This window comes from Anomalospiza imberbis, chromosome 28 (genome assembly GCF_031753505.1).
Source record: "Anomalospiza imberbis isolate Cuckoo-Finch-1a 21T00152 chromosome 28, ASM3175350v1, whole genome shotgun sequence".
Classification (NCBI taxonomy): Eukaryota; Metazoa; Chordata; class Aves; order Passeriformes; family Viduidae; genus Anomalospiza; species Anomalospiza imberbis.
In genome coordinates this window covers 3,152,653-3,175,327 of record NC_089708.1, presented here as the reverse complement: position 1 = coordinate 3,175,327, position 22,675 = coordinate 3,152,653, and the positions used below count along the sequence as shown (strand labels likewise).

The following is a 22,675-nucleotide window of genomic DNA, read 5'->3' as shown; positions in this document are numbered from 1 at the left end:
TTTCCTTTCCATCTGAAATCCAGACATTACCTTTCCTTTTGTATCTCTTTAAAACTCCTTTGTGTAAAAGCCAAACAGCACTCAGCACTGAAGATTTCTCTGTCCACTCACTCAGACCTTGGATGGCTGTTAACAGAATAATTTTCACAGTATTTTTATGTTTAAAAGAGGCCATGTTCATCTATTTAATAACTAGAGCAGGAAGCACTTGCTTTTCTCAGCAAAACTAATAAAACAAGTCCAGACTCTGATGCCGAGCCAAGTGGTCAGCCATTGTTTTAAAAGAACACCCTTATCCATTGGGCTGTGCTAGAACCTGGAATTTGACAAATCTTAGCTTTTTAAAGATAATTGAAATTTAAAAAGCTTTGAATTGAGTCTTACCTGCAGCACACACTTAGCCTGTGCGTTGGCCGAGTTGAGACACAACTTATTCCACCTGTGGATATGTAAATGCCATGCTAAGAGATGCTTTCTGTGCTCTGGAAAACACAGCGGGACACCTGACAGTGGCTGCCCAGTGGGTCACCACAGCCTTGCCATGAACCCCTCATTCTCTTGATGTTTATTATTAAAAGCTGTAGCAACAACTCAATTTCTTTTCCCTGTTCTCTCCTCCACACATGCTGAGAACTTCTCCAAAGTTACTCATGCAATATATTTGTGAAGGTTAATCCAGGACAAAAATCCCAGGAAGCAAATAGCACAGAAACTACCAATGTATTCTCTTTTTTATTGTTTCTGACAATCAGTAGTAAAACGTGTTGCTGCTACCAAGGGAGCCAGTTGTAGCATTGCTCATTTCACATTAGGTCCCAGAAGAATAAATCTTTCCAGAGCTCTTGCTGGCATTAGGCTAAAACATAAGTCTAGGTTTGTAAAGGAAATGTATTAAACAGATGAGACAGCAGTGGAATACAGATTTAAGGGAGAGGAAAGTAATTGCAGATTCCTTCTCTATTAAAGAACAAACTTAAGGCAATGACATGGAAACAGCTGAGCTGCAAATAATTCATCAGCTAATACAGAGATGGACAATTCTAAAACAGAAATAACTCACTGTGCTCTAGTCACACTGGAGGTTTCTGCAAGAATTGGTAGAACCTGTAAGAGAGTGACCACACAGTTGACTGGAAACTGCTCAAATTGAGTTTCTTACAGAAAAGTAGAGCTCACACTGCATATGAGAGAGTTTTTCTCTATCAATCATAAAGCCAATGTAAAATCAGGACTTTGTCCTCCTGGACAGGGCAGAGGAGCTGATAGTGAAGGAACAGAGAGAAAATGAAGGCAAATATTTGAGGTTCATGTGAACAGGTGTTGCCATGCCCACCAGAAGCCCCTGACTTCACCTGCCCAGCTGTGGCACAGACAGCTGCAGGGGACACTTCCCTGTGTCTCAAGGAGAGTCGGGGAGCGGCTTGGACTGAGCGCTTCGCTGTCAGTCCAGTATGGAGGAGACGCAGCGTCCAAGGAAGTAATAATGAGCTGACTCAAGGCTGGGGAACCAAGCTCAGGTTTAATCCCGGTTCCGAGGAGCTCCGAACACCAGAGGATCCAGCAGCCGATAGCCCTCTCTGCACTCCGGCAACAGTTTAAATACAGGGGCGGTAACAGTGGGGAAGGAACGCCCATTAACCAATGAGGGGATTTGAGGCAGAGGAAGGTGGAGGGATAGACGGATACAAACACCAACAGGGGAAGTTTAAAGAAGGGGCTCTTGGCCCTCGCCCAATCACTTGATGCCCAGGGTAGAAGATTCTAGAAGAATAGGATAGACAAGGTACCAGGGGAGGGGAACAGGGGGACGACTAGGCATTTTCAGGGAGATTGACATTGAGGGAAAAGGCAGGAGAACTCAGGGTAAATCACTGGGTGAAAATGGGGGCTAAAGGGACAAACCATTATGGAACAATTACAGAATCATAAAAACACAATACAACAATCAGGTTTAGTGCAGCTTCTGAGCCTGGAAAAAAAATAACTGATGAGAGAATGGGCCACAAATGTCTTTTTTGCTAAATTCGTAGGTCCACTCCACATTTAGCAGTGAGAAGTGACTGCAGAGGGGAAGGTGCCCGTTGGGTTTCCATCCATGTTCTTCTAAAGGTCACCTGGATGCACAGTGATGGAATAGTCTCCTCTACTAGGGCACATGTAACAAGCAAAGAACAATGAATCAATCTTCAGATCACACAGACATTCTAATCTGTGCCTTTATGTGTGACAGCGTCCTTAAGGCCTGTCAAGTAAGGCTGCCCACTGCTGAAAACTGACCTGCAAACTTTCAGTGCATCAAATTAATTGCTCTTTTCAAGGCCTTTATCCAATCTCTAATATTTGAGTATTTTCTGCTGTTAAAAGAGACAACATTATCTGCAGAGGAAGATCTGGCTCCTCTTGGATAGCTGCCCAGAGAGCCCTTCCCAAAGCCAAGTGAGCATATGGGAAGCAGTGGCTGGAGCAGAGTTCTGGAGAGCTCAGGACCAACAAACCAGGCACAAAAAGAAGCTTACAGAGCAAGAGCATCTTATTTTCAAAGGTGTGTGAAGAAGGCCACCCCTGATGTGGCCACAAAGCTGCTCTAATAATTGACATAAATCATCAGCTGGGGATCCATACAAACTTCTTCATCCATTTCCTCCCCCTGGCAACCCAAACCACTTCACCAGCTCTAGGAAGTGGCAGAGCTGCCTGTCCAGCCCACAGCATTCAGAGGCAGCTCTTCTCTGCTGGGAACATTTGAGGACAAGGTGCCTGTGACACCTCAGATGCTGAGGGGGATGCACCAGCCAGGATGTTCAGGCAGCCCCCAGCCACGCACATGAAGGGTGAGCACCCAGTCCCACTGACCTCATTCCAGAGCGATACCAGGAACTCAGCATTCAGTCCAGACTCTGAAAGGAGAGAGGCTTTTCACATGTGCTCTGAAATCCTTACACCTTCATCAGGAAAGGCAAAGAACCTGGTGTCCACGGGGGTGAGAAAGCCACTGTCACTGCCACCATCTGCTCCTGCAGGTCTGAGCAGTGGTGAATCCCAAATATCTTAAGGCTTTTAATGTGATTTTTGGCAAATCTCACAATCTTGTCCATCAGCTGTGTCACACAGGTAATGCTGAGCTCCCCTCTGTGCCGTGCAGAAAGGCACAACACTTCCCCAGAGAGTATTTTTTAAAACACAAACAGTCTTCAACAATGAATTAAATTTCAGGTCTCATTCAATCTGGAGGAAATTGTCTATACAACAGAATTTTATGCTTTATACCTGAGCAGGAGGTTATATTCATCTGCTGCTCCAACAGTTGTTTCACCATCTGCATTCTCTTTATGTTACTCTCTTTCATGAGAGAGCTGAATTTTAAATTTCACAATATTTGAGCCTGTATTATAAAAGCCAACACAGGTACGTTAGCACAGAAAGGTGAAATGTTCAATTGAATTTGATTAAAATTACATGAGTTGAATAGGGGACACTTTGAATATGCTGGAGAAGGTAGGCAAACAAAAAAAAAGACTAATAAAACCTAAACATGACCACTTAAGTGTTTCAGAAAAAAATAAAGACTGCTCAAGAGGGAAATTACAAGCCCAAGCATTACAGTGTTAGCAAAAACAACCATATTTTATTCAAAACTTAGTTTATTTTCAGCTACCAAACTGTGTCATGTGTAATTACAGGGCAGGGATTAAAATAAAGTGCATTTGCTTCACCTAATACTATATAACATTAATGTGGCCCAACACACAAAACAGTGTCTTCAGGAGAAAAGGGATTAGGAGTCCCCTGCTACAGCTTTATTCCAAACAACAGTGAGATTTTGCCATAATTCTACATGGATGGCAGCTCCTGAAAGAGATTTCTATGTAGGAATGGGCAGCCACTCCACCTGCACCCAGAAGGGCAGGGCTGAGTGCTGAAAGCATCAAAGCTGTAGATAAAAATCAGGTTTTATTTGTCACACTCAGAATAATAATTTGCAGCCTACTGGAAAGTTTTATTCATGCCAAAATAGTTGGAGGGGGTTTAATTTGTTGTTTAAACAAAGCTTTAGGATCATTCATTTTAATTTAAATACTTATAAAAGCTGTTAACACTGGCAGAACTGAAACTGAGTTTTCCCAAGCTGTGCCCTGGAGCTCACACAAGGCAAGGTTTTACCTAAACCCTGTCAATGGACAACAGTGAGACCAAACAACCTGCCAGGAGAGCATAGAAGGGTGCATCAGCTCTTTGAACCCCAAAAGGGCTGCTTTCCTTCCTTGCTTGCAATAAAAGCTTCAGGGTGCCAAGCCTGCTGGGTTTGTCCAGTAGGTAACAACATGAGCCTGGGGGCTGCCACAGAACAGAGAAATAATCTTAGCAGGAAAAGACAGTGTGTGACTAAGCCCTGCTGAAGGAAGAGTCACTGATGCAACTCTAAATACAGAGCCACATTACCGAAATCACTCATTAAATGCATTTAAATAAATACTACTTCTGCACCACCCAGATATCAGCATTTTACACCTCAACTGCTTTTTTTAATCAAGCCTTCTTCCAAGTCTTGACACAACAGATTACCCTTTGATAAGGCAAATTAAGGTCTGCACAGACTTCAGAAGCATTCCAGTAAATGGCTGGAGTTGCTTTTTGAGGCACATTTGTAAATTGGTGCCTTTTAGAATTGATACAGTCATGCAGCTGGAGCACTCAGAAATATTCTCCTTAATAGCACAGCAGCATTTCTTTGGACCTGCTTGGCTATGGGTATTTATGTCTTTGACTCACCAACTGTGGCTCCCTCACAGTCTTTTAACACAAATTGCTGCTCTGGATGAAGAGGGCACAGCTGTGGCTACAGCCCCAAAATACCAGGAGCTTGTTTTGCCTTCATCGTTTTGTGATTGAAGGCACTGCCATCCTTTTTGTGACAGACACCTGTGTGCAGTGTGGCCCTGCTCCGAGAGCTCCAGCAGACCTTGGAAACAGCTTCTGCTGAGGCTTCAGAGAGCTGCCTGTGCCCTCTGCTCTCCCTTGTAAGAGGAAACGTTGTGTGCAGCATCACTCAAATCACTGATGGGGAGGTTCCAGCCATCCCCTTACACTGGCTTTCATCTGCAGCTATCATTGTTTGCATTAAAATATCCACAACTTAAGTGTCTGCACAAAGCTTTACAGTAAGGACAATAAACATTGTGCAGGGGCTTTCCCTCCTGCTCTCTCACCAGCCAGCTGACAGAATTGCCAGGGATAAAAGAATTAATGCACAATCATGTCTGACAAAGAGATGGGGGGGGGGAAAGACAGACCCTGTCCTTGCAGTGAGCAACACCCAGTTTGAGCCAGCTGAAGGCATCAGATTTTTTCTCCTGAGCTCAGTGGGTTTCTACCAAGTCCCTGGACAAGATAAAAATCAAGATATTAACAGCTGAATGAGGCCTCAAACCATCCCCATGCCCTGATCAATGCACACACTACTACCTCAGTAAGGCACCCAGTTACAGCCCCCTGAAGACACCAGGTTTTTCGTCCTGAACTCCTGAACTTTCTCCCAGGTATCTGGAAAAGGTAAAAATCAAGCCATTAGCAGCTGGACAAGGTATTAAACCATTCCCATGCCCTCATAATTACACACACACCCCTACCTCAGCAGGCCAGCCAGATCTAACCACACTGGATTTGATGGAGAGGGGCGAATTCCAACTCCATGTTTTTATGGATGTGCCCAAGGCAAGCTGCAGTGCAAAAATCTTAGGACAGGCAGTACCATAAGAGCTGGTGGAGCATTTCCAGCCACCTAATAGATTCTTGAAACAGGCAGAGCTTAGCAGAGGTTTCTTGCTTGACTCACTCTGCTAAGAATTACTAAAATTTAATGAAGCCAGTGATGTGCTGTAGCAGACAGTTTGATGTATTTAAAGTTCTGCTCTATGCAGCCCTTGGATCAGCCTTGTCCATAAGAACGTGGCAAACACAAAGCAGACTAAGAGGGCAGCAAGTTCTTGCTGTGCTTTCCCATTTCACCTTGATGAAAAAAAGCCCCAGCCTTGACAAGATGTGATAAATGTTAATGGAAGGAGCTGTGCTTCCTACAATGGTTTCATTATTAGCATCAAACAATGCATTAACATTTGTTTTATTAATGGAAAAATAGAGTTTAATAGCCTAATCCATTGCTAGCAGTGCAAGGCAGAAAGGCAGAGCTTAAGCGAAATTGTGTTCTTTGGGATTTTTTTTTAACCTACAAAGCCAACCATGCAATGCTTGGGCTGAACAACTGTATTGGTAATCACCAAAATTTACTGTATCCCCTTCATTATGTGTTTCCTCTCCAAAGCAATATCCCTGCAATGTTTAATTAAGCTGTCCATTACAGATTCATCAACTTTACAGCAGAAACAAGTATATATGGAGAAAACTCTCTATTGTGAGCAAGAATATTTTTTGTTGCTTACAACCTAAATAATGGAAGATGTTATTTGTGTTAGTTACCCAGCAAGGCTTAGATTTCAAGACTAATTTCTTTTAGGAAGTCTCTGTACTTTAAAACTGGTCCTGTATTAAAGATACACAAACAGATATACCCTGCTTTTACAGCCACACTTCCATCTGCTTCCATACCCACAACAGGAACTGACACTGGGATCAAACAATCCTAATGACATCCAGGTGGCTGGACCAGTAAATTATCAAGAATTGTTTGGGGTTTCTTTTTGTTTTCAGAGAAAAACAACCAGGTCTAGTGGCAGGGGGGTTGGAACTATGTGGTCTTGAGGATCCCTCTCAACCCAAACCACTCCAGGATTCTATGAAAAATATTCTCATTTATTGGAAGTCCTTCTCTAGCAGTATTTAGTTCCCTCTTTGCCCCAGAATTTTGTCATCTTGGGCAATTCACCTCATCTCTAAGTCCAGAGTTCAATTTTAAAACAAACAAATAAATCACAAATTTAGGAGAAAAGTTCAAATTTAAAACAAAATATAAGAATCCTTTAATAGGGGGTTATCAAAGGACACACTCAAAATAACTCATTCAATCACTCTTGGATTAAGGGTGATGTTGGCAGAGTCAATCAACTGATGGCATTTCAATCCTACCACAGAGTTTGACTTCAACCGTGAAATGTTTTATAAGGCTTAGGGAAAAAAAAAAAAAAGAGGAATAAGTTAATAGGGACTGCTAGACTATTTTCAACTTTCCAGACTCCATTTCCAAGCTGATGTCACTCCCCACATCATCTCTTGACATCCTGCGGGCTCATGCAGTGACTTGACAGGAGAGAACCAAAGGGCAAAGGCAAATTTCACATCTAAAAAAGACAGACAATTTATTCTTACACATTTTTTCCATATCAGTGCCTCAAGACCAAGCAAGCCTCTGTACAGCAATATCCAGGTGAAGGATTACAAAGTCTCACCCTTTGTTTGTTCAAATTATAACTTTCCACCTATGCCAAAGGCCCCAGCTGAAAATTCCCTTAAGATAGTGCTAAGTAATACCTTGTCTTGCAAACATAACTTTTCCCAGTGCAAGGAAATCAATTAGAGCTGTCTCTTGGCAAAAAACATAAAGCTCTCATAGTCATAAGTTCATTGCTTGAACTGAGCTGCCACCCATCTGCTTTCCCCAGAAACTGGGAAAAACCCAAGGAATACATCAAATGAGATTGCAATTTGGCTTAACTTCTATGCCCTGCTGGGAGGTTCAGCTTCATTCTGGGGCTCTACCCAGAATGACTCCTCTGAAATGAAATTGGGTTCAACATCCTGCTCCACACATCATCCTTGGGAGCCAATTTTATTCATGGAAAAGCTGTCTGAACATGGGACTCAATGATGTGTCTCAGCAAAGTCCAGATCTATAATTAAAACTTGCATGGGAGGAACATATGTGACATCAGACTTTCTGCTGCTCTCTTTAAAGTACGGCTCCTGCCTGCCTAATGCCAAAGCCAATGTGATATTCCAGCAGCAGCTCATTTCCTTCCCAGCCCTCCTTTTTGAAAGCAATTTTGAAATCACCTAATTGGTGATTAACCACCTTCCTCAGCGCTGGATACACCAAGAAGTGAACTGATTGCGACTCTAGTGATCACAGGGATGTTGCTGGTGCTGGAAATCTAACAGGTCTGTTTGACACAGTCTGAGGGGATTGTTTATGGTCTTAGTGCCACGTGCTTCACTTGCAGGGAAGCAGAGTTTAGGATTCCATAAGGTCGCCAGCTTTTGCAGCTACGTCCTGAGTTTCCTCTTTTTTTTTGCTGGATGCAAAGACTCTCCTTGCTATCCATTTGTAAAGGTTCCAAGCCCTTGACATAAGCAAATAAAAGGATGAATCCTAGAATTACAGAGTGATTTGGGTGGGAAGGGACCTTAAAGCCCATCCAGCCCCACCTCCTGCCATGGGCAGTGTGGCAGATGAGGAATGCCGTGGTTGACTCTCACAATTAGAAGGCTAATACCATGGATATAGGTTAGGAGAAGTTTTGTAGATTTATAGTTATATTTTACCCCCCTTGTGTTGTTATCAGGGGTGGCCTGGGTTTGGGACATTTGGGAGGGTCGGCTCATTACCACGGCAACAGCTGACCTCCAATCAAGGTGTCAGGAAGTGACCTCCACCCCTGGACAGCGAAGAAGGAGTCAATGGACAGAACTTTGGGAGGGGTTAAAGGGTTAAGAGGCAAAACCTCCATCATGTGGGTGAGCACATGGTGGGAAAAAAAATCCTTTGCTCCCAGCGCCGTAATACTTTCTCTATTCAGTCTTCTGTTGTATTTTTGATAAGGTTTTCATAAACCTTTTAAATTTTTGAAAGTGAGTATCATTTCTCACAGCAGGGGCACCTCCTGCTATGCCAGGTTGCTCCAACCCAGCCTTGGACACTTCCAGGAATGGAGCAGCCACAGCTTCTCTGGGATGTTAAAGACTAGAGTTCTTTGCACTGGCACAAGACAAAGGCAGTCCTTGGTCCACACAAACACCTCCATGCCACTTATACTCAAGATGGACAAGTGAAGGCAGGTAAATACACACAACAAAAATGGATCAGTTGCAAAGTCCAGAACATCCAAGCTGGAACTGGCTTAACACCATCCTGAGGTAAATGAGAATTGTGCACTAAAAACTTCTTGCCCCAAGGAGTGAGTCCGTCCTTGCTGCCCACATGTTATGGTTTGATGCTGGCGCAATGCCGGTGTTTCTCTTGTCAAACCACACCACCACAGCTCTGGTTGTTGCCAATGTCCCAGAGCTCTGTCTTTTCTCTCAGAGCTTATTCCAACATCTCAAATGATCCCTATGAGTCTCTTCCAACTCAGGATATTTTATTCTTCCATGATGAAACTGCAGGTTTAAGAAAAGACTCTGGAATTCTTTGGTGCTTCCCTTCAAATATGCCCATCCCCTCACCCCTGTGCTGCTCCTTGGCATTGAAGTATTTGTGCAATAAAACACCGAACAACAAACAGGAACCCCCACTGTGAGAAGATTGTAAGGAAAAATGGAAGCAGAGCAGATAATCTGTACCTAGGTACATTAGGCATTTAATTTAAATTGTTTGGGTTTGTTCTCTCATGTTTACATCCTCAAGCAATTTAAGATTGGCCCAGGTCTGACAGAAGGGAAGTATTGTTTATGTCATACAAATCACTAAACCATAAGCAATTTCATTAAATGCTTCTACACTTGTGAAGCAAATGAGAAAACAGCTGGTTATTGAGTTTTAGTGAAATCTTTGTGTGAACACACACAAATACTCAGGTTAATACAGGCAAAATCTGATGCAACAGCAGATCTTTGCCATGAGATTGATAAGGATAGCTTACAGGAAGATTGATAACGATAGTTTGCAATAGGATTGATAAATACAATTTGCAATAGGATGTCTAAAGAGAGTTAGAATTCTTAACTGAAACAGTCCAGGGATATTGTGCTTGAAAATGAAGTGTTATTTCCTTGCTTTACCTGATTACGAACAGATTTTTTTACCTGTATGGGACAGGAGGGGAAATCCCAGCGAGTAACAATCTAAACAGGAGTTTTCTTGTGTATTTTGAAAGCAGAAATGATAAATAAAAAGTCATCTAGTAAACCACTAAATCCAGTCATGCAAAAATGAGCTCATAAACACAAAATCTGGGTCTTTCCCCTGTAGTGGTGTCTCTTGGGATTATTCCTGGATGCTGCAGGATGAAAGCTGTTTTTTGAAGGCCCTTTATAACATGCAGGGAAAGGCTCTGCTAAAAGATTTGTCTGAAACCAGGACCCACCTGCTGAGGACTGCTGTCCAAAGTATCCTACTCATGGTTTACCCCTCACCCCACCCTAGAACATCTCACTGACCCCTCACAAGTGCTGACAACCCAACACCTGCAGAGTCATGGTCTGGTTCCTGTCACAAAGCTGAGCGAGTGAAGGGGCTCCCACAGCATTCGTTGCCCCCACTGGCTTTTCCCTCTTCATTTCCAGGGGGTTTTCACATGCTGTGGCTCAACCGGTGGTTTTTTTTTTTTTTTTTTTTCCTTCTTCTTCTTCTTCTTAGTCCTTTAGCCCCATCTAGTGCTAAAGCCAAATAAAAATCTTTGTTCTTTAAATAAACTGAAGAAAAAGCCTTTTTCCCCATCCCTGGAAGTGTCCAAGGCAAGGCTGGAAAGGGTTTGGAGCACCCTGGGATAGTGGAAGTTGTCCTGGTCCATGGCAAGGGGTGGCACTGTGTGGGCTTTAAGGTCACTTCCAATCCAAATCAGTCTGGAATTCTTTGACCAGCCCAAATTGGTCTTCAAAGCCCAAAGTGGAGCACAACTCCTGTGCCTTTTAGGGAATCCTGGAACTCCTGGGTCTCTCTAGGGGGAATTTTGTGACAGCGATGTCTTGGACAAAAGGGCTTTGCAGCCTGTGAGAAGAGGAAAGCATCACGCAAAACCCTGCATCATCTGGTTTTGTAACACTGTCTGGCAACCTTGCACAAATCTGTTCTACATTCTGCCTTCTCCAAAATTTATGACATATAAAATGTTCTTACACCCCTAAATACAAATTGCTTGGAAATACTGCATTTTTCAGTGCTCTAGTGCTAACTATGATGTAGGAAAATCTTTTCTTTCCCCCAGGATAAGTGTCTTTTGGTATAAGTATTATTTAGAAATGGGAGATTTGAAAACCAATACATTTTACAAGTCAGAGCTCCTGTTCTCCTTCCCATCACTTTTCCCTAGATGCAAACAAAGATGAACAGGGTAGATACATTATACTGATATTGTATTAAACTGGGATCAAAACCTACACTTATTTTCTAGCATTTGCTAAAACATTACAGGGCAGTGACAAGCACAAGAGCAGAAAGACTGCCTGTCGATGTTACAAGAGTCCTGATTTTTATTTTCCTGCCATGAACACGAGATTAGATCATCCATTATCAACCTCGGAGGCTGCACAGATTTGTCAAGTCTCCCAGAGCAAACACCCATTGCAGCAAAGCAGGTAATTTGGGAAGAAGCCTTCTGTGGTTTGCATTCCCAGCACACAAATTTGGGCATTTCATTTGAGAGAGTGAGGGTAGGCCTTACCTGGCATTTTCACTATAAATAAACTTCAAGTCTTGCAGACTTCTGGGCTATGAGTTATTCTGTTATTATCTCAGACTTCCTATATATCCACACTGACACACAACTGCTTAATGTGGAAACAAATGTACTGTGCTCTGGGTAATTCCCAGCATAATTTAAACGCTAATTAAACAATGGAATTTTATTGTGATTTTTAAGATATTTACCCAGTGCAAGGAGCATCTCCAAAGAACAAACACCTCAAAAAGCATTCAGGAACGTGGTAGTGATGCAATGTTGTGCATTGACTTATTTAACACAAGAGAAGGGACAGCAACAGCCCAAGGGAGCAGGAACATGCAAACCAACTCCAATTTTATTAAAGTAATTAAATTTTTTTCTAACTTTTTCTTTCTTCCAAACTGAGCAAAGGTAGATAAAATTAGGAAGGAAGGGCAGATCTTTGGTAGTATGCTGCCCACACTGTCACCAACACAACCCTAAGCTCAGAGGGAAAGGTTCAGAGAGGGAGATTGAGGGCAGCACTGCTGAAAAGTCAGATTGGACCAAATATAAATTGCCTAATGAGTATTTTCTCATTATTAAACCCCTACCTTTCTACTGCAGTCACAGCATAACCTTTGGCTCCTACCAGGCTCAGCTGCCAACCGATGAACCCTCCTCTCCACCACAGAGAAAATTCTCCAGTAGTTCAGAGGACCAGCTGACATTTCTAACTCTATTCACAGAAAATCAGCTCTGGGCTTCCCTTTGGGAGCTGCCCTGCAGGAAAACCACGGTCACTGCACAAGCTGAAACTCCAGTTTTTTGCTCCCTCCCATCTTATATTTGCCACATGTTTCGGGGTGTGATCAAGCCTCATGCCCAGATCTGGTTCACTCCAAAACAGGACTTGAGGCTCAGCACTGCACACACACAGATTTGAGGATTAATATGAAACCAGACAATTCTACATTGTTTCATTTGCCAAAACCTTCCCCACAGCAGCATCCACACAGGATTAGGTACCTACACAGATTTTTTTTCTAAAAGCCAGGCATATTTTGGCAGCTGAGCTGTGCCAGGGCTGGCAGCATCTCTTCTGTATTCTCACTGCCCAGCTGAGACAGGACTGGCGCCCATCGGAGGGCTCTGTCTTTGTTTCAGTACAAAATTGCTCAAAACATCTGCAGTGCTGCTTGAAGGAACCTGTTTGACAGAGCCCAAAGACAGACTAAGGACATTTCAGCCACCAAATGCATCTGTGTTAGAGGAAGCCATAAGGAAGGCCATTAACTCAGCCTACAGTCTTGCATAGGAAAAGCAGACAGCAGTTAAGGAATACTCCAGTGGTGTGTATAACTGCAGGCTGACATTGCTATGTAAACATGTTAATATTTAAAAACATTTAATCCAAAATCAACTTCACTAGTCTCTGTTGCAGTGAGCTAATATATTAAATCTGACAGTGAAGTTTTCCCAGATCCTTTTGAACAAGGAGAACCAGCATTTCCACAGCAAAGCTTATAAATGGCAAGAGCTGTTAGCAGAAAATAAGCATGTGTGAGTGCCAGAGTATGTCAGGAAAAAGGGTATCAGGTAGGCAATCTTCCTAAGGGTAACGAAAATGCAATTTTAAGCAGTTGTTGAACCCAATTGTTGAACCCAATATCAACAACAGCAGGGAAAACCTTCATCTAAGACATTTTATTTTGCAGGATGTCAGACAAGCCTTTCATCTGTTGCAGGTTTTGCATCACTTCATGTCTCCTCCTATTTGGCCTTCCTTGGGAACAGCAGAGGTCTTGGGTAGAAACACATTGGATTCTTAGGCAGTTTCCTGAAGAGTTTTATTTGTGATGGGGTCAGGTTTGTGCCTCATTGCTCATTGTGACTCCTCTGGGCATCTCAAGGAGTATTTTGGAGTTTCCTGGAGAGCAGGGAATTCCCTGAGAGCATCTCCAGACTATTCTGAGGGAACTGCATATGTGTGTTGGGGAAACTTAATGCCTGGCCCTTGCCAAGGACTCCTCCCAGGCATCTGCAACCATTTCTTGGCCTCCTCTGGAGACAGAGGAGTTCCCAGGTCCCTGCTGGACTCTGCCTAAATCCCCCAGGCAGGTCCAACTCTCCCCTTTTTTCCCACTGCAAATTGGGTGGTTGCTCTTCTCCTGTTGATTTGTGAGACTAGCTGCAGGTTAAATCTGTGTTTGTGGTATGTGGTTTTGTGGGGGGTTGGTGGTGGGGGGAGGGATAAAAGTTGTTTTGTTTGGTGGGTCTCGAGGAGTTTGGTGACTCCAGAGGGGTTGTGATGCTGAAGGAGGATTTGGTGTTGGGAAGCACTTGGGTTTGGACAAGCCCAATTCTGGCTCCTAAACTGTGACTTTGCTGCTTTCCAGTATCCTGAGGATCAGCACTGTTAAGTATCCCCCATCTCCTTCTCTAGTGCTAAGAAGGTGTCCCTGCCTGTGACAGGGGGTTGGAAGTAGATGGTTTTTATGGTACCTTCCAACCCAAACCATTCTGGGGTTCTATAGTTCTAACCCTTGACAGAAATGCTGTCCCAAAAAATCAGTCTGATCTCCATTTTTCCACCAAACAGCTAAAAATCATGATTTTGGAGTGCCTCCTTTTGCTCTGGGGTTTGCTCTGGAAACAGGTGAAGTCCCAGGTGACCTATGCAGAGTTTCCTAGAGCAGAGAGCTTTGGGTGGGCTGGGATAGGGCCATGCCTACACTGTCCAAGGCACCTGCAGGACATGAGGAGGTCCCCTGGAGACAGTGGAATGTTGGTGGTAGAAGCCTCTCACGACGTCACACAGCCCTCTGAGGGTTGATGCAGCCCCCTGAGGGGTCACACAGCTGGGCTGTGGTGTGCAGTGCAGGCAGGTGAGGCCTCAGCAGCACCTGCGGCCATGGGGTGGGCACGATGGTCCATGGCCAGCATCATCCTCCTGGCTTTCCAGAGAGCCCTGACAGTCCCGGTGTCCCTGGTGATCCTGCTATCCCTGATAGCCCTGCTAGCCCCCAGGGCCCAGTTCCCCACTGGTGAGTCAGGACCATCAGGAGCAGGTAGGTGGGCAGGGAGGGGCAGTGGGGCAGGTCCCACAGGAGCATTTAGGTTTCAATACCCTGTTGATAGGAAATAAAATACTTTTTTTGGCTGATGCTCAGCTGTGCAGCAGAGCAGGGACGCAATGGGTCAGGCTCAGGGATGGCCCCAGAACACACAGCTATGCAGAGCATTCCCTCCCAGATTCCAAGGCTCTGAGATGCTTCCAATAGCAATGCTAGCAGGATTGTTGAGGTTAGGTTTAGCTCCTGGCAGCTCCTGCACAGTTTGTTTTGGATCATCATGGATCAGACACCTGGCACCTGCCTGCATGGTGCTCCAGAGACCTTCCAGAGGGGAAGGGACAATCAGGTCCACAGAGCCATTCCATGTTCCAACCACAGTTCCTGCCATGGAAAGTACATGGAAATATTTCATTTGAGCTTCTCTGTCCTGTTCACAGCCGTGGCTGGAGGCAATGGAGATCCAGGTGCTGGATCTGACTCTCCTGGACCCTACATAGCTTTTGATTTGTTTTGGGAACTGCCAGCTCAAGGCCCAAATGTGAGCGAGGCATCTCCTGCAGATAAGAGAATCCAGCCTAGCCTGGGTGTGACAGGTCACTCCACGATCCTCTCCCTGTGCTGCTGGTCAGTCCAGACAGGGAACACCACAGAGTGTGACGGAAGCTCCTCATGGGCGTCTGGTGTCCCTGAGCTTTCCCAGCTCCTCAGCCGGACCAAGCACCATGAGGGTCACTGGTCAGTCCTGACCGATTGCACAGCCAGGGATTTCTGTGGTGAAAATTTTTCATTCTTTCCCTTAAGGTCTGAAGAATAAAACTGGATTGGGAAACATTTCCTGGCCATTAGTGGAACAGTCTGAATTCATTACTTTACTGAAGAAAACACTTCCAGGTACAAGTGACTCTTAATCACAGGAGGTGGGGAGCTGGGCGTTCAGATTCCCATGCCGAAGGGTGACTTGGAATTAAACCGGCACACCATCTCTCTAAAGTGCTGGACCCCGAGCTTGTGGATAAGGAGGCACCTCAGGAAGGTCATCAGGCAGTGCCAGTCCCTGGGGGAAACAGTGAGGCCCTTCAGCCAACAGGTGAGTCAGGGAATCTCTGTCCCTTGGCCATCCCTCAGGGTAGAGATTGTGGCCATTCCTGTGCCAGGGACACACACTCAGACCCTCTGTGAGTGCAGTGAGATGCCCACCATGCCGCACATCCCATTCCTAGGGATTTCAGAGCTTTGGGAATATCCTTCAGGTGAGGACAAGAGATTCAGCAGTGCTGAGGACACCAAGACAGAACCAAACACTGTGGAGGCCATGGCAAACACAGGCACAGTTGGTGCTAAAATCATCTGGAGTGTCTTTATAAGAGCCTTCCTTGTGTCTGTGGTCTGCAGCCTGATTGCTCTGCTGCTGCTCAAGGTGGCCCCTGCATGGGCAAAGGACACAAAAGAGTGAGTGACTTGTGGGGTGTGGGGGGGTTGCCAAATGTTGGTGTAGGGGGGCTGAACCTGCCATGAGGCATTTCCAGGGTTGCCAAATTTTGGTACAGGGTAGCTGGACCTGCTGTGAGGCAATTCAAGAAACGGAGCGCTGGACGCCCAGTTGGTCACTGGCCAAACTCAGCAGAGATTTGTGCTGGGAGCTGGCGCACCATGCTCTGTCCAAAGCTCTCTATGCCCACAGCTGCTGGGTGTCCACATCCCATGGGATGTCCAGCACTGCTCCACATCCTCACACCCACCACATACCAAATCATAGCAGGGCTTCAGCAGCTTCCTCTCTCTCCACAGGCACCTCACAGCTTTGAGAGCCAATTCTGAGCTCCTGGACAGTGAGACTGGAGACAAGGAATTAGTGGTAGAAGTCTAAATAAAGATAAGAAGCACAATAGTCTGTGTGAAAGTTTTGGATTGGGAGGAATTCTTGCTCTCTGCTCCATCCTCTGGAGACTCCAGGTCCAGCTCCCCCCACCACATGCAAGACCCAGCCCTGTTAGAGCAGGTCCAGGAGGAGGCCTTTAAAATGATGCCAGGGCTGCAACAGTTTCCTGGAACAGAAACCTTGTGAGATTTGGGGGTTTTGTCGTCCTCATCCTGGAGGAGAAAATGTTCCAGGAGACCTTGTTGTGACCTTTCATTGGATAAAGGGGGTCATGGGAAAGGCACAGAGAGATTTCTTCACCAGGGTCTGCAATTCCAGGCCCAGGGATGAGGGTTTTACACTGCCAGGGGACAAGGTTAGATGGGATATTGGGAAGGGACTGTTCCCTGTGAAGGTGATGGAGTGCTAGATTGGAATTCCCAGAGAAGCTGTGGCTGCCCCATCCCTTGAAGTGTCCAAGCCGAGGTTGGGCAGGGCATTAGTTACTGAGAGGCATTGGGTTAGCGGGAGGTGTCCTGCCCATGGCAGGGGGTGGCACTGGATGGGCTTTAAAATCCTTTCCAACCCAAACCATTCTATGGCCCTATGCAATGTCAGGTAAGCAGTGCAGGAGCTTTGCACTACAGCAAATTTTTAAAGCATTGAGCAGCTTTGTTGGTTCTTACCAGCATTTAATAAGTGTATTTGTATATTCTCCTTTCTGGCACATTAACTTCTAAAATATATGTGGCCATATCCCATATTTTAACTGAGTTTAAAATGTGAAATGAAACAAAACCAGTCCTGAATAAAAGAATAGGGTGAACTTCTTACCTGGAAATACACAATACTATAAAAGCCAAATAGAAACTCACTAGAATTCCCTCAAAACACTGTGCAATTTTGAATACTGCAAAAAAGCATTTGCAGGTGCCTCCTTCTGTAAAAATACCCTGTATTTACAGAGACTGTTAAAGTGAACAGAACTCAGTGTTGTGCTGGAGGTTTTTTTTTTGGTTTTTTTTTTTTTTTTTTTTTTGGAAAATAGAGATAATAAAATACAGTGGAAAAGATATATAATTTACTTTGGAGACATTTATTGAAATGATCAGTGCTTAAACCTAAGGGACTGAAGGACAAGAAATGGATATTGCAGGTGTACAAGGGATGAGTTGTGCAATAGAACAGTGAATTCTGTTTAATTTGCTATTTTTGTCCTTATTTTCCAGGTTCTGGGCTCCGCCAAGATTCCTGGCCAGGTGGAACACTGGCCTCTGCACAATCACAGTCTTGTTCCCCACCAGGATTTCTGTGTGGACCACATCAAAGGACCCAAGGGTGGGAATTCTGATGCCCTGGAGCAGAAAGGAAAGGCCCAAATGTTGAGAATTGGACAGAGGAAAGAGCCAAGGATGATTCAATCAAGGGATTGTGCCTCTGACCGAACTCTGCCAACTCCCACTGTTCAGAAGTCAGGACAGTGGGGAGAGCCCTGAGAAGGAGATGCTGGGGCCTCTTCTTTCCCTCCTCCCACCAAAAAAATCCATGCTGGAGTCAGGACAGATAGAGGCAGCTCGAGGACATCCCCAGTCTCCAGTGACCAGGATCAGCCCTGTGCTACAATGCCACCTCCAAGAGGTGATACCACTCTTGCACAAGCTCCGTTTGTCCCTCAGCAGGGGATTTTGGGGTGGGCTTCCTGCATTCTGAGGAGGGCAAGAGGAACTGCAGGCCATGATCCATGAGGAGGGCCATGGGAACTCCTCACTGCTCTTCTGAGTGGGCAAAGAAGGATGTCAGTGCTGTCCCAGGGCGTTGCCCCAGGGTGTTGTTCCACCTTGTGCAGCAACAGCTGTTGTTGGACGTTGCTGGCCACTGCATCCCAGACAGCCTTTCGCTCTGGAAAACAAGGAAATACCAGGTCATGCTGTGTTTCTGCTGGCTCTCAGCCTTCCAGCACCCCTGGCGTGTGTGTCACTGCTGTCCCCAGCCCCACAGGGGTCAGTGCTGATTCTTTTCCCCGCAGCCCTGAGAGGGCGGCTCCAGCAATGCTCCTGCCTGTACCTGTGGGGGTGATGCTGGGCATCATGAACACAAACTCCATCCCATCCCAGAAATCCATCTGGGTTGGTCTCACACCACTGTCGACAGCCATGTCCTCAGTGGTGAGGATGTTCACCCTCGAGGCTGTCTCCAGAGTGCAGAACCCACCTCCCTGTGGCCCCTCTTGTCCCACTGTGTCACAGGCTCTGTGTGACATCACAGTCCCACTGCTATTCCAGATCAGACTTTTGAAAAATGATGCTCAGGGCCCTATAAATGAGGGTTTGAGCTTTAAAATCATAAGCCTTGGAGCTTACGAGTGTGGTTTTGTAGTCCCAGAGAATGGATTTGGACCTCAAATCAATTCTTTGGTCTGCCAAATGTGGGCTTTGGGGATTTAAAAGTGTTGCTCTTCTCCCAGTTTTGAGGTTTGCATTATATAAATGGGCTTGGAAAGCTCAGCGTTGAGTCTGAGAAATAATCAACAATAATATTTTGGACCTTGAAACTGTGTTTTGGCCTCTACTTTTGTTTAAAATAGTATTTCAGTAGGGGGGTTTCACTACACAAGGATTTTTTTCTTCTGGATCCCGTTGTGAGGCACCAGCTCTTACAGCAAGCAGAGCTCAGTGGAGGTTTGTAAGTCAGGGAAAACAGAGAAAATAAAATATGGTGAAAAAGATAAGTGGCTTGACTTTGGAGACATTTAACAAATCACACAGTGCTTAAACCCCAATGTGCAGAGGGGCTGAAGGATGAGGAATTGATGAATGCTGTAGACTCCTCCGAAACATCTGGAACACAAAATACCAGATGACAGGATAAAACTGGCTTATAAAGTGAGCAATACTGTGATTTGGAGTGACCTCCAGCCTCCCTAATCTCTAATAGCAAAACCTTTCTGACACCAAGGAAAGTATGATGGATCTTTTATGGCATTCATCTGCCTCTTGAAAGATGTCAAAAGCTACTTGGGAGATTTTATCTAACTCCAGTCTTCAGTGATCAGAGATGCCAAGGGGATTAAGAAGGGAATTTGATGCAGTCAGAGGTGTTACATTTTGGGAAGATAAATTAGTCATCAAACCCAGTGATTTAAAGTCATTAGAGAGAATGAGGGCAACCTTAAAGCAATTAGAGAGGGAAGCAAAAGTAAAGGCTTGTTCCAGGGTCAAGAGCACACAGAGAAGTCTGGGGTAGATAAAGAAAAATCTCCATGGCTGAGGTGACAGCTGAGCACTCTCCTGAACCTCCTCCAGGCACACTGTTTGTCCTTGCATGATGCAGCAGGATGGAACCTCAGTCCTGTTTGTAAAATACCATTTATCAAAACTCCTTATTGCATATGATTCCAAATGTGCCTCTCAAACAGTGAAGGTTCCCACTTAAAGCCATAAAGTTTTGTCTGTCCAGGCTCTGCCCTGTTTGCCCCTCATTAGCCTTCTCATGTCTGCCTCAATTGTACCACCTTCGATTCCCCAAATATGATGTACAAATATGATGCTTTTCAATAATGTCTGGTTTAACCACAACACACCTCGACTCCAAAAGAAGCGGTGATTTCCTCCAACTACACATCAAGACAAGGGGATTTAAAAAATGCCAGAGAAAACCAAGCGTGCTGATTTGATTTGGGTTTTTACAACAAAAACAAATAGTCAAAAGACTTCAACGGTAATGTTCGTATAGGTAGGGGACACAATGCAACCTGTGGTTATTTCCACATTTGAATATTTGCAACTCCGATATTTCTTGGGCATGGACTTGTCAGCATGAATTGGGGAATAATATTGAATTTTGGGGTATAATATTGATTTGGGAACAATGCAAAGCCACAGGGGAAAGCCCTCACATCATCCAACTCAGGCACCAGAGAGCAGGAAGGGAAAAGAAACAGAAACCAGGAGGAGGAATTAATGATGCATTTAATGAAGAGAAGTCAAAACTCATTTGTTGTTTTGGGAGGAGAAGGCAGTTTTGAGAACCATGGCAATAGAAACTGAACAACATCAAATTGATGTCTTGCCTGTCAGAGAACAATAAATTATTATTTTCCATTATTTAATTTTCCCTTTTAAAGCAAATACTTAATTCTGCTCAGCTTTAAAGCGTGAACCACATCATCAAAAACAACTTTAAAATATCAGCTTAATGAGCTATAACACAGACATTTATAGAATGCAACATGGGGTTGTGATTCAGCTTCTTTTAAGTAGCAAGGAGCAACATTTGTTACTAGGAGGTGTTTTCCTGAGCAATTAGGCACAGGAGCCTAATTAAAATTAACTCAGTGCTCAAATAAGCATAAGAGAATAATATCTGTAGTCTGCAGACTCACAGGAACAGCTGGAATGTTGCTTCTTTTACACCTTCCTTGAAGAATGATCGGAGTTTCAGGAGCACATCTCAGAGGCTCCATTTCCAAGGTCACCTTTGGAAAGTCTAAATATTTAAAATGGATTGGCTGAATATTAATTGCTGTTACAGGTGGAATTTTTCAGATTTAATAACTCTGGGTGATGATCCAGGTCTCATTGTGATGAGCATAAAGCTAAAATTGTTATAAAAACTGTGATTACACAATTAATTAAAGCTACAGGGTGTATATTTTTCAACATGACACTGACATTTATGACATTTCTGGCAGGTTAATTGTGAGTCAATTAACACAGAGTTAATTACTAAAAGTGTTGTGTTTCCATTCAGTACAATTCATGTGAATTTGACAAACCCTCACAAACTATTCAAAAAAAGCGCCATCAATTATGTGATGCATTGACACTAAAGTTAATAATTCTCTGTTCTTTAGATAGAACTGGAAGAACCCAAATCTTCTGATCCTTCTGCCCCAGCAGAGGAGCAACACGCTGAGAACAACATCTCAGTGTCTTTTGCCCAATAATATCTTTAAAATAAGTTTTTTAAAGCAGCATCAGTGAATTATTTATGGTGGCTCAACATAGCTGGCAACTTCTTGAGTGTTTCGTATTTATGAGTCTCTAATGCTGGGTTTTATTGCCCCTTATTCCTCCTTCTCAACAAAATAATGACAGTTTTTAGGCTGCCTGCTCACCTGCTCCCTGCCTTTGTACCTGACATCTCCATTACCAAGTGCCTGGAGATTCTAATTAGCTTTGAAAGAAATATTATTCATTAATAAAATCTCAGCAAAGTAAAACATCCTCCAATTAGCTCAGGGAGTAGAGGGGGCCAAGTGGAATAGGAATTTCCCTTATTGTTAGAGCAGAATGCCTTGGTTTTTGGAGACTACTAAAACTGGAATGTGAAGAGGAAAAGCATGGAGTAATTCAGCCAATTCATAGCTTTGGGGGAAAGGGAGGAGGTATCCCAGTTATGGATCTCCAGGAGTAAGTGCTGTGCAATTTAATAGAAGGTGTAGATAGTGAGTAACACACTTACAGCAGGACAGCAACCTGATGGCAAACATCTCCTTCCTAGAAGATTTCTTCCATCCTACACAACAAAGGGATATTTCAGAATAAAAATCTGGCTGCTGTTTATTGACTCTTTATATAGCAGAGAGAACTTAAAGAAACAACAAATAGGTAAAAAAACATGTAGATGTGTGCTAGCAGGAGGGAAATTCCATGGGTTTCAGTGGCAGAGCTCTGTTGCTGCTCCCCAAAATCTGCCCAATTTGCAATATTTAATCCCAGTTCTGCAGTGATGAGGAATTAAACTGCTCAGAGAGAGGTCTGGGGATCAGCAGGAAAAGCTGCAAAGCAGGGAGAGCCAGGAGAGGGAGCCCAGGTATCACCGACTGCAACCATCCTCTTAAATTACACATTTTCTTCTCGTAAAGGTGCCTAATTTTCCACCAAAAAAGGGGACAACAACCACAAAGGCCAAGTCTAAATGCAACAATAATGCAAACAATAAGTTTGTATTACACCCACAGAACTCCTTGGGAAAGATTTCCCTTCCTGTGGGAATTAATACAAAAGTTTTGGTTTATCAGAGATCTACTTTAGGTTTGGGTGTGTGTGTGGGTCAAAAGACAAGGTGCGTTAGGTTTCAGTTTGGCACCAGATTTCCTTTGGTCACTTTTAGATTCTGTTATCCTGGGACCACCAGCTGAATGTTTGCATCACCAGGATTTCCTTTTAGGCTGGCATTTGGGGTTGTTAATTTTTTTTTTTTTTTAAGGT

The 22,675-nt window shown here is 44.2% G+C and overlaps 4 long non-coding RNA genes across 4 annotated transcripts; 3 read left to right on the top strand and 1 right to left on the bottom strand.

Moving 5' to 3' along the window:
- The first annotated feature begins 14,072 nt into the window (after nucleotides 1-14,072).
- LOC137463242 (uncharacterized) lies at nucleotides 14,073-15,161 on the top strand. Its single transcript, XR_010993869.1, has 2 exons — nucleotides 14,073-14,599; nucleotides 15,043-15,161. It is a non-coding gene; the product is annotated as an uncharacterized lncRNA (long non-coding RNA).
- Nucleotides 15,162-15,356: 195 nt separating this feature from the next.
- LOC137463241 (uncharacterized) lies at nucleotides 15,357-16,491 on the top strand. The gene is made up of 4 exons (XR_010993868.1): nucleotides 15,357-15,496; nucleotides 15,597-15,692; nucleotides 15,826-16,054; nucleotides 16,394-16,491. It is a non-coding gene; the product is annotated as an uncharacterized lncRNA (long non-coding RNA).
- A 514-nt stretch (nucleotides 16,492-17,005) lies between these two features.
- LOC137463323 (uncharacterized) lies at nucleotides 17,006-19,191 on the top strand. Its single transcript, XR_010993881.1, has 2 exons — nucleotides 17,006-17,467; nucleotides 19,142-19,191. It is a non-coding gene; the product is annotated as an uncharacterized lncRNA (long non-coding RNA).
- On the bottom strand, nucleotides 17,685-18,914 carry LOC137463322 (uncharacterized). The gene is made up of 3 exons (XR_010993880.1): nucleotides 18,528-18,914; nucleotides 18,301-18,362; nucleotides 17,685-17,818 (listed from the first exon to the last, which is right to left on the bottom strand). It is a non-coding gene; the product is annotated as an uncharacterized lncRNA (long non-coding RNA).
- Nucleotides 19,192-22,675: the final 3,484 nt, after the last annotated feature.